Source organism: Macrobrachium rosenbergii, chromosome 44 (assembly GCF_040412425.1).
Source record: "Macrobrachium rosenbergii isolate ZJJX-2024 chromosome 44, ASM4041242v1, whole genome shotgun sequence".
Taxonomy (NCBI): domain Eukaryota; kingdom Metazoa; phylum Arthropoda; class Malacostraca; order Decapoda; family Palaemonidae; genus Macrobrachium; species Macrobrachium rosenbergii.
Genome location: NC_089784.1, coordinates 30,193,070 through 30,202,312, shown reverse-complemented (window position 1 = coordinate 30,202,312; position 9,243 = coordinate 30,193,070). Strand labels below are relative to the sequence as shown.

The following is a 9,243-nucleotide window of genomic DNA, read 5'->3' as shown; positions in this document are numbered from 1 at the left end:
AGAGAGAGAGAGAGAGAGAGAGAGAGAGAGAGAGAGAGAGAGAGTTCATCCACTCTATTTAGCTTTCCTGTTAGAGAGAGAGAGAGAGAGAGAGAGAGAGAGAGAGAGAGAGAGAGAGTTCATCCACTCTATTTAGCTTTCCTGTTAGAGAGAGAGAGAGAGAGAGAGAGAGAGAGAGAGAGAGAGAGAGAGAGAGAGTTCATCCACTCTATTTAGCTTTCCTGTTAGAGAGAGAGAGAGAGAGAGAGAGAGAGAGAGAGAGAGAGAGAGAGAGAGAGAGAGAGTTCATCCACTCTATTTAGCTTTCCTGTTAGAGAGAGAGAGAGAGAGAGAGAGAGAGAGAGAGAGAGAGAGAGAGAGAGAGAGAGTAGTTCATCCACTATGTACATTTAGCTTTCCTGTTGTAAAGAGAGAGAGAGAGTAGTTTATCCACTCTATTTAGCTTTCCTGTTAGAGAGAGAGAGAGAGAGAGAGAGAGTATAATTCATCTACTATATGTCTACTTAGCTTTCCTGTGAGAGAGAGAGTAGGTAATCCATTATATCTACTTAGTTTTCCTGTTTTAAATAGAGAGAGAGAGAGAGAGAGAGAGAGAGAGAGAGAGAGAGAGAGAGAGAGAGAGAGACCAAACGCCTGAATAGCATCTAACACCCGGCAGATCAACCGTATCAACGGGTATTAGTAACAATCCTTCGGCAAAGAGAGACTGCACGCGAGGGCGTCGAAGCTAGAAGAGTTTTAGAATAACAGTAGAGGGGAAGATGGTAACTAGTGCCAAGGTTGTGTAGCCTACACGTACGTTCGCTACAGACATGTGATGCGTCGTGTGTTTCACCCCTTTGCCAAAAGCGTCTAATTTGGTTGTCTTATATACGCATGACGAATCCCTTTACCCTCGCTGTAGTATGTGCGTGAGTGTTTTGGCATTGCAGAGTTGGAGCTGCTTGGAATGTACTATATTTTCTTTTTTAAGCCTTCAGAACAAATAAAACTAAACCTAATTACGCCCAAGATTAGTTTTAACACTGAAAAGGGCGATCAAGCCTTCACCTGCCAAGTTCGTCAGCGGGGAGAATGCGTGTGTCATCTCTGTTTATTCCGTTTAATTTTCCTTTATGTCCACTTTTACTGTCGTGGGGTCCTCCATCTCTCCCGCTCTCTCTTCCTCATTGTTTTTCACACCTGTAGTTTCGTCTCATAGTTGTAGGAGACCATCAAGGGGCTGCTACTGTATATTTAGCACCTGACGAGACGCTCTACTAGAAAATGCGCCAGTGGTTTAGGCTGACACCCCGTTTTCTTTAAATTTGCGTTTTTAGGGGGGAACCTGTTTAAATTCAAACCTCGTCTATAAACGGTGAAAGATAATTCAAAATATTTACCTGGGTTTGGTCAGCGTTCAACGTGGCAACGGGGGTGGATATGGCATCTCGGAGCGAGGTTATAGGGCAGAAGCTTCCTTCGGGCAGAGGGTATTTAAGTCGAGAATATCTTGTCTTGTAACCCAACGGCCGCAACACACTGGTCTTCTTCTTCTTCTTTTGCTACTTCTTCTTGCACGGCCGTCGTGACTTCGGCTTCGGCCGTGTTACACACAGTAGGTCCCCGACCTGGAAGGTGGTGGTCGCTTGCTCAGGTACTTCCGGTGGTTGAAGAAGATTGTGCGGAAGTGATTATGTTTGTTGTTTATATCTGATTTATGTTGATTCGTGCACGAATACAGTAAGTTTGTGGTACAGAGGAAGAGTGACTTGCACTGGAAAAAAGTGGAGGTAGGGGTGATACGTTATTCTTGTAGAAAACAAATATATGTTTTAAAGAATCTTGTCTTAATAAATTACCAAATCAGAGTGGCAAAAGAGGGGACATCGAGTAGCATATTAATTTTGATTTCACAGAAAATTATGCATTCTTAAAACTTTATGAATGGAATGTTATTGTTTCATCGTGTACTAAAGTGTCAGAAATGAACTGTTTAAAGACAAGAGTGAGGTATATTAAGCCTTAATATAAAGTGTGTAATATATTAAGACTTAATATAGAGTGCGTAACTGTATCAAATGAAGTGTGTACTGTCATTCAATGAAGTGTTTACTAACCAAAAGAAGCACACGAAGACATCATAATAATAAAAAGAAATGGATACTGACTTTGTTCAGGTAAAAATACAGTGAAATTGAAAATTTGAAAAATTTCAGTGTGTAAATTACAGTCGCCAAGACGTGCGTTGTGTTCGTTTAGCAAAAATGAATGTCAAGTTTGTACTGTGCATATTATAATTGTTTTCACAGAATGATTTACTGTGACAACAGATATTGAACGTTACTACAATTATTTTAAGGGGACTGTGTTAACATGGGACTATAGGTTTCTCTACGGGAAAATTAACAATTCTTTAAACAACTGGCTACTTTTCTTGGTAAAATTTCCCAGCACTGTGTAATAAACTTATTATTGAACTTCATAATAATAAAACTTAATAATAACAATAAATAATAATATATATATATATATATATAATATATATATGTTATATATATAAATATATATATAGTACATAAAGTATTATTATTATTATTATTATGAATAATAATATATAATAATATTATATATATATATATGTTATATATATAAATATATATATATCTATATATATAAATATATATATTATATATTATTATTATTATTATATATATATATGTATATATATTATTATTATTATTATTATTATGAATATATATATACATATATATATATATATATATATATATATATATATATATATATATATATATATATATATATATATATATATATATATATATAATATATATATATATATAAAACACCTTGACCTCAACACCATTTTTCACTGCATTAGCGTCTAGCAGTAGGCTCTTGGTCTGGTTTATTTAAAGTTAATTTTTTCCTGCTAGGATTCTGATTTCGGTGTCATTTCTATAAGATAAGAATAGCTGTAATGTATTGCAGTTTGAGAGTAAAATAAAAAAATAAGAGGTCAAAACTACGAGTTGAATTTAGCCGAAAAAAACATTCACCAAAATATATTCAAAAAAAATGAGTATACTTTACTGTAAAAAAAAAGAAAAAATTGATGCCAGAAATGAGGTCTCAGATACATAATCTTTCCATCATGGAAAACTGCAATGAATGTCTTTTCATGTAAATATAGTCTGTTATTCTTTATAATAGTTATTGGGTGGTATGTGGTGATTTTGACAGCAAGGGTAAACAAACAATAACATTTCTGTCAGTGCTCCAAAATGACAGCAATAATACACAAATTGAAGATGCAGTGCTGTGATAAACTTGCGAATTTATTTTGGACATAGAATATGTAAAGAATTTTGGCTGATAAAAGATTTTTTTTCCATTGAACTAGAAATATGGATTAATTATCTGTCGCCTGACAATATTAATTTTGAATTGAATTTTAAAGTTCACTGATTACGATAATTGTATGCGACTTTCATATCCACTTTACAATTCCCTGATTATGATAATTGTATGCGAATTTCATATCCAGTTTAAAATTTCCTGATTTCGGTAATTGTATGCAACTTTCACATCCAGTTTAAAATTCCCTGATTATGATAATTGTATACGACTTTCATAACCAATTTACAACTCCCTGATTATGATAATTGTATACGAATTTCATATCCAATTTAAAATTTCCATGGTTATGACAATTGTATGGGACTTTCATATCCAATTTACAATTCCATGATTATGATAATTGTATACAAATTTCATATCCAATTTACAGTTCCATGATTATGATAATTGCATACAACTTTCATATCCAATTTAAAGTTCCCTGATTATGATAATTGCATACGACTTTCATATCCAATTTAAAATTCCCTGATTATGATAATTGTATACGACTTTCATATCCAATTTAAAATTCCATGATTATGATAGTTGTATGCGACTTTCATATCCAATTTAAAATTCCCTGATTATGATAATTGTATGTGACTTTCATATCTAATTTAAAATTCCCTGATTATGATAACTGTATGCGATTCATATCCAATTTACAATTCCCTGATTATGACAATTGCATGCGACTTTTATATCCAGTTTAAAATTCCTTGATTATGATAATTGTATGCGACTTTCATATCCAATTTACAATTCCATGATTATGACAATTGCATGCGACTTTTATATCCAGTTTAAAATTCCTTGATTATGATAACTGTATATGACTTTCATATCTAATTTAAAATTACCTGATTATCATAACTGTATGCAACTTTCATATCCAATTTACAATTACCTGATTATGATAACTGTATGCGACTTTCATATCCAATTTACAATCCCTGATTATGATAACTGTTTGCGACTTTCACATCCAATTTACAATTCCCTGATTATGATAGCTGTATACGACTTTCATATCCAATTTAAAATTCCCTGATTATGATAATTGTATGTGACTTTCATATCCAATCTAAAAATTTCCTGATTATTAATTGAGCAATTGTAAGAATGGGAGCAGATATTTCATATCCAATTTAAAAGGGATAAGGGCCAGTTTTTAATCTTTATATTTTTATGCTGAACAGTTATATATCTAATTTAAAATTATCTGATTTTGATGATTTTTACTAATTTCGAAATAAAATTTACTACCCAATTTATTATGATAAGCATGTTTGATCAGTACTTTCAGATCCAAGAGAGAATTCCCTGATTATGATAGCTGAGATACGAGAAACACTTATCCACGGTTTTTAAAATATGATCTGATTAGAGATAATTGTATGCGACTTGTTCAGTTTATCCAGATTTTAGAGATTTCCTGATTATGATAAGAGAGAGAGACAAGAGAGCTAAGAATGGGAGCAAATATTTAAGAGAAAGCAAGCTGATGTCTACCAGAGGATAAATGCATCTTCCAGTATTTTTAATCTTCCAATTTTTATGGTCTGATGCAGTTATATTTGGAATGTTATTCTTAAACAATTAACTGGTTTTGATGAGCTTTTAGCGCATTGAATATTTATCGAAAGTAAAAACGTCCTGTGTGCTTTCCGAGTTTTCCATAGTGTTTATAATATAGATGTACTGTATTTTTAACTCCATGATGTTTTCAGTATTTCATCTGTTTCCATGCCTGGATTATCATGACTTATTCTCTTCTCCTTTCGAGAGATATAGATTTAGAGAGAGAGAGTAGTCAAGGTCCTTAACTACTTCTAGAGAGAGAGAGAGAGAGAGAGAGTGAGAGAGAAACACTTATATTGCAATATTCAAGTGGACTTTTACTACGTTTTATAAAGTATAATTATGTGTTCAGCTTTTCTTGTTTTGAAGTGAGAGAACAACAGATTTTTGAGAGAGAGAGAGAGAGAGAGTACTGACTACTTGATCATTGACATAACATATTACTATTCAACATCACACCAAGGTCTTTAGAGCTTCCTTATTTGAGATTGAGAGTTAGAGAGTCCTTTATAGAGATATAGCATTCCTTGTTTATCAGATAGTTTATTGATTCAAATTTAGAGAGTTAAATACCATCCTATTTACTTTGCCCATTTATATATTTTGTTCAGTCTCTTTGAGAGAGAGAGAGAGAGAGATTTCTCTACTTGTTCTTGTGTCATCAGCAAAACTTCTCACTACCGAGTCCTTAACATTACTGTCTATGTCTGTAGTCATAAGAGAAAGAGCAAGAGCTAACAGAGAGAGAGAGAGATTACCTTAGCGTCATCCGATTTCTCGTCTTTTTGCAATCACTATCTGTTTTCTGTTTTGCAAAAATTCTTTTATCCATCTTCCTACTTTGTCCACAGTGTTATGTTTTCTAATTTTTTTTTTCGCTAATATATTATGGACCTTGTCAAGAGCTTTTGAAAGAGTAAACACATCTGTATCTTTTTCAGTTTATCATATTTTAAAATTGTGGTGGACTAACAGAGTGTAGAGTACAAAACCATGTTGAGATTAAACAAAATATTTTTCATTAAATGATTATATTTTTTCAGACCCTTTCATAAACTCTCATAATATGAGATGTCAGAGAGAGATAATTAGACTTATCTTGATCCACGGTTTAATATGGTAATATATGATCATTTATGCTCATCATAAATCTTGCCAGTAGAGAGAGAGAGAGAATAAGAGAGAGAGAGAGAGAGAGAGATTGAAGAGACTGCTTTCTTTAACAAAATGGCAGGTACGCTTTCTGGTCCTGCTGCTGATCCATTTTTAATTTGATTAAGACTTGCAAATCGGCTTCAGTAATATCTATGTCTGATAAATATCTGAAAATTTAAATCTCTTATTTCTGTATCATTATCTTCATTATCAATTCTAGGAGAAAGACTCATGACTACTGCTAATAAGTCATATTTCCTTTTTTTTTCATTTTTAATCACTTCAATTCTTAGAGAGACAGACTCTTATTTTATGCATCTTTTAAGAATGGAGGAAAAAATTTTGGGGTTTTGAATAAGGGTCCTTTCTTCTAGGTCCAGTTTTTATTTTCTTTTGACTGTATAATCTATTTGTTCTATTTTATATCTTAATTTTTAGTTCCATCACTTTCCATGTATTCTTTTCTTTTGCAAGATTTTTACTTTATTTTCTGGAACAAGATCCTTCTGTATATTATATACGTAGCTGATGTTTATATATATATTTTCCATATTTATATAATATTTTATATATATACCCATATTTACCTTATATTATCACTTACGAATATGTTTTAACGTTTAATTTTATACAATTTATATTTTTATATGGGGAAATTGTATTTTCCATATCCTTCCCATTTTGACTTGTCGGTTGCTTATCTCTGTTTCATGACCTTTGGAACGGACTGTTAACATGACTTAGACCCCGGAATACCGAATTATACATATTATTTTACCGAAATAGTTCACCTTTCTCCAAATACTAGGTCTAAAGGAGATCCTTTCTTGTTGTCCGTGACAGTTCGAAGATGTTCCAGAGGTGTCTGTTATGTTTTTCAAATTGCCTTTAGTGGCTTTGTTTATGTGTATAAATTAGTTCTGTAACATCCATTTGCTTTCAGCAAACCTATCCGTTGATTACATACGACATTTATTCCCGGGTTTAATATGGTAATGACATATGATTAGTATTTCAAAGATTTCGCCTCTGACTGGTCGGCTGCAGGGATTGAACCTAGCCACAGGGTTCTAGAGAAGTCTGTGGTTGCTAAGACTTGCACCAACCTGCGAAAGATTCTGAAAATTTAAAAGCAAAGGACGAGGCGTTGCATATATATATACAAGTCTCATTTAATCACTCACTTAGAGACAGACTGCATCTAGATTAGGAATATGATTGAATAAAGGGCTTTTTATATATATATATATATATATATATATATATATATATATATATATATATATATATGTATATATATAGTATGTATATATTATATATACATGTATATACATATATATGTGTATATATATATATATATATATATATATATATATATATATATATATATATATATATATATGTTATACTTGTATATACAGTATATATATATATATATATATATATATATATATATATATATATATATATATATATATATATATATATATATATATAATATATGAGAGAGAGAGAGAGAGAGAGAGAGAGAGAGAGAGAGAGAGAGAGAGAGAGAGAAATGTCTTGAGGTGAATTTAGTCCCAAGTTGATGAAGTGAGAGTTTTGAAGATTTCTTAAATGTTGAAGATGGAAAAGAGGCAGAGTTGAACGACGCGAGAGTGGAAGGAGTTTGAAAATACTCACAAAAGTAACTGTTCAAGACAATATAAAAAGTTGAAGTATGGATAACTCCTGTGAAATTGCTATGTTTACAAGTGAGATGATGCTGTATGGTGGTTGTGATGTAATTGAGTGGCTGACCAGAGCTATTAAGGTGGTGGTTTCCAACGAGGGTCATACGCCCCGGGGGTAATTTGATTTTTAGGGGGGCCAGTTCAAGAAGGTTTAAACCAAGTTAATGACCTTTTAAGCTTCCTCCACGTGAATGTAAAAATTATATATCACCACAGGGGGCATCAGGATTTTAGAGATGATTAGGTGGGCATGGTAAAAAAAAAGGGTTGGGAACTACTGTAATTAAGGTTTGTCTAGATGAGGAATAGGATGATGGAATTTTGACTAGAGGAAGTAAGATAAATGAAAGCAGGATTGGCAGAAGAAGAACAGTGTGCGTTTATTAGACAAATATAAAGGTTCGTGGATCAGATATGTTGCAGACAACAAACATATGTGGTAAGCATCAGCCACATGTCGAAGTGCGTAAAAATGGGAATGCCGATTTTACAGGCTAGTTATGAGAGTTGGATGTTTTACAATAGAAGTCATTTTAAATTAATAGGAAAAAAATACAATTGGTATATCCTGTGAAAAAATGAACGAAAAATATTAATAGTTGACAGACAACACGCAAATGAGGAAATACTATTTTTGAACATTTAAGAAAATAGTATAATAATAATAATAATAATAATAATAATAATAATAATAATAATAATAATAATAATAATAATAATAATAATAATAATTATTATTATTATTATTATTATTATTATTATTATTATTTATAATATAATAATAATAATAATAATAATTATTATTATTATTATTATTATTATTATTATTATTATTATTATTATTATTATTATTATTATTATTATTATTATTTCGAAGATAAACCCCTATTCATATGGAACAAACCTACGAGGACCAGTGACTTGAAATTCAAGTTTCCAAAGAATAGGTGTTCATTTGAAAGAAGTTACAGAAGATGATGGGATATACAGAAAGAAGAGATCAGTTATGAAAAAAAATAAATTAATACATTGAAGAATAAGGTAAAATGTAAATAAATTAATAAGATACAAGAATTGCTTTAGATAAAATGTAAATAAATCAGTAACTCACAAGAATTTTATATGGTAGTAATGCATCTTCGCTTGACCTTGGGAGGTTCTTAATTGCACTACATCCTCAGGGAGGCTCTTCCACTGAAAACAGTCTGGGGGAGAAGTAACGGTTTGGGCAGAATGAAGACAGGGTAAAAGAGAAGAGAATAAAAAAGGGAGTAACTCGCCACTAAGGGGAAACCCGCGGTAAAAAAATGTGCACCGACAAGTCATATAAACCTGTCACTTGTCACAAACGAGAGGGTGTAGTTGAGAGAGC

At 31.9% G+C, this 9,243-nt stretch overlaps 1 protein-coding gene across 6 annotated transcripts in view; it reads left to right on the top strand.

The window, feature by feature from the left end:
* Window positions 1–1,508: 1,508 nt before the first annotated feature.
* LOC136829480 (uncharacterized) overlaps window positions 1,509–9,243 on the top strand; it is a 67,262-nt gene continuing 59,527 nt past the window's right edge. For 2 of the 6 annotated variants that reach the window (XR_010850400.1, XM_067088221.1), the window contains exon 1: window positions 1,509–1,636. The gene's annotated coding sequence lies outside the window, so the exon portion shown is untranslated. Of the gene's footprint in view, window positions 1,773–9,243 lie in introns of all 6 variants that reach the window. The other 4 variants (XR_010850398.1, XM_067088220.1, XR_010850402.1 and 1 more) reach the window with 3 other exon arrangements.